The sequence below is a fragment of the Neltuma alba genome, unplaced genomic scaffold, assembly GCF_004799145.2.
Source record: "Neltuma alba isolate B1F8T4 unplaced genomic scaffold, ASM479914v2 tig00011588_pilon, whole genome shotgun sequence".
NCBI classification, from domain to species: Eukaryota; Viridiplantae; Streptophyta; class Magnoliopsida; order Fabales; family Fabaceae; genus Neltuma; species Neltuma alba.
Window position 1 is genome coordinate 295,812 of NW_021636241.1, and position 2,938 is coordinate 298,749.

Genomic DNA, 2,938 nt, shown 5'->3' on the forward strand with positions numbered 1-2,938 from the left:
AAGTTCTTAGAGGATGAGAGAAGGAGGATGGAGTAGAGCTAGTAAGATACTTTAATCATTAAGCTTCTGGATGAACCTATAGGCTTCGTACAAATAAGAAGGAAGTGTCAACACCTGCGGGGGAAAATAAGACAACTAGGCATATCTGATAGAGGGAATAGTTTCATGACTGCCACTTTTCAATCCATTGAATATGCTCATACCCTTGGCATGAGCGTATTCAATGGATTGTTATCTAGGTTAGACTTCAAGGTTTACTAAGAGATTACTATGACAAGAAGTTCTTTACACTTTAGGGAATAAGATTGGACAGGCCATCAAAGTTGATGAGATGACACTACTAGAAAAAAGACTTTTAACATCACAAAATAACGGCGGTTAAGCAGAAAAACGATGTGAAAAAAAAGGCGATGGCATTTTTGTAAATAAGTTGCATGTTTCGTTATTTTCCACGGCGGTTTCTAATAAAACCGTCGTGGAAATAATTTTTAACGGCGGTTATTCATTAAAAACAATTTCCAAAAAAACCGTCGTGGAAAGTGTGTTCATTAACCCTACGGCCTCTCGCATTCGGTCTTTCTTTCACGGTTCTTTCTCAGTTCTTCAGTAGTATGCCATGGTCCCCCTCTGTCCCACCACCAAAAAACTGCCATTACCGACCATTTCCCCTACTACCCCACCATTTAAACTCCTCCATTGAGCTTGTGGTGTCTTGCTGCCGTCCGCCGCCGTTCAAACGCCCCTCATTTCGCATTTGAATCTTCTCTACTCTATGAGTATCCTCTTCTTTCATTCTTTTCAATTTTTCTTGGTTTGTTGAATGTTTTGGCCATGAAAATCTGTTGTATTTGAAATGGGTTTGTTAGTTTTACATTGTGGTTAGCTTGTATTGTTTATTTTGCATTTTTTATGTGGTTGAACCGTTGATTGGTGGGTATTGGATGTGAGAAAACCTTAATTCCCTCTCATATACCGTATTAGAAACATGTTTAAATGTTTGAAGTTGATTAGTTGTGAAGTTTTTAAATTTTTTTATAATTTTTGATATTTATTTCGAATTTTCGGTAATTTTTTGTAACAAATATATTTATTTCGAATTTTAAAAATCTTTATTAATTGAATTGGTTTGAAATTGAATTTTTTTTTGTTTTATTTGTTATATTTCTTCAAATTTGTTATATTTTTTAAAATTTATCATGTTGAAATATGTTATGAACAATATTTTTTTTGTTTATTAAAATAATTTTTGTTTAACTATTTCAACATTGAAATATGTTATTTTTACTTTTTTTTTATTTGTTATATTTTTGGATTCATGTTGATTAAAAATTTTGAGTTTTTTTTTTCTAATTTGGTGTTTAATTTGTACATAGTTGTTAAGGGGAAATTTTGTCAAATTTTTTATTGTTAAAAAAGAGACATTCCCTTTAATTTGTAATTAAGTGTTAGTCAATTTTAATTTATTGACTAACATTTAATGATTTTATTATTTCAATATTTGAATTAAGGAATTAGAATTAAGCTTGACAACTATATTTATTGACTCTGTAGAACAATGGATCGTAGTTGGATGAAAGTTAAGAGAATTAGCAAGGAATATGAGGATAGGGTTGAAAGGTTTCTTGAGTTTGCTCAGAGAAATGCCCATAGTAAAAGAGATGGATTGTACTATTGTCCTTGTGTCAAATGTTTAAACAATAACCGACAGAGTATTTCTGAGATAAAAGAGCATCTTATCTGTGATAGAATAAATTTGAGGTATACAAATTGGATGTGGCATGGAGAAATTAGAAAGACTACACTGTCTGCAAATGAGAAGGTTGTGAATGAAGACTTTGGTGATAGAATTTCGGATATGTTTCGTGATATAAGGTCTGAATCCTCTACACAGTTCTCTCCCACCTTTGAAACTTTGTGTAGTGATGTAGAGACGCCTTTATACCCAGGGTGCAAAGATGATTACACAAGGTTGACAACTATATTGAAACTGATGAATTTGAAGGCAAGAAATGGTTGGACTGATGCTAGTTTTACGAAATTACTTGAATTGCTGAGTGATATTCTTCCCAAAGGGAATTCACTTCTGAAACGAATGTGTGAGGCAAAAAAGATTTTGTGTCCGATGGGTTTGGAATATGAGAAGATACATGCGTGTCCTAATGACTGCATATTATTCAGAAATGATTATGAAGGGTTGAATAAGTGCCCTAAATGTGGGACTTCAAGATACAAAATGAAGAAAGATGATGGTGATTATAATGAGATGACCAAAGGTTCTCCTTTGAAGGTTCTGTGGTATCTTCTAATAATACCACGATTCAAGCGTCTATTTGCTAATGCCACAGATGCAAAGAACTTGAGATGGCATTTCGATGAGAAAATATATGATGGAAAGCTTCGTCACCTGGAATATTCTCCTCAATGGAAAACAATAGATCAAAAATTTCCTCAATTTGGTGGCGAGCCAAGAAACCTTCGGCTAGGGCTTTGTACGGATGGAATTAACCCATATGGCAATCTTAGTAGCGCACACAATGCTTGGCCAGTGCTCCTCGTAATTTACAACTTGCCTCATTGGTTATGTATGAAAAGAAAGTATATCATACTATCTTTGATGATCTCGGGGCCAAAACAACCTGGAAATGATATCGATGTGTATTTGGCACCTTTGATTGAGGATCTGAAGAAATTATGGGAGGAAGGTGTTGATCTGTTTGATGCATATAAATAAGAGACCTTCAATTTACGTGCCATGATCTTCACCACGATAAATGACTTTCCGGCATATGGAAATTTGTCAGGATATAGTGTTAAGGGGCATAAAGCATGCCCAATATACGAAGAAGGCACCCACTATATGCAACTTAAACATGGCAGGAAGACGGTATACCTTGGTCATAGAAGGTTTCTTAGTCGGTATCACCCTTACCATAGATTG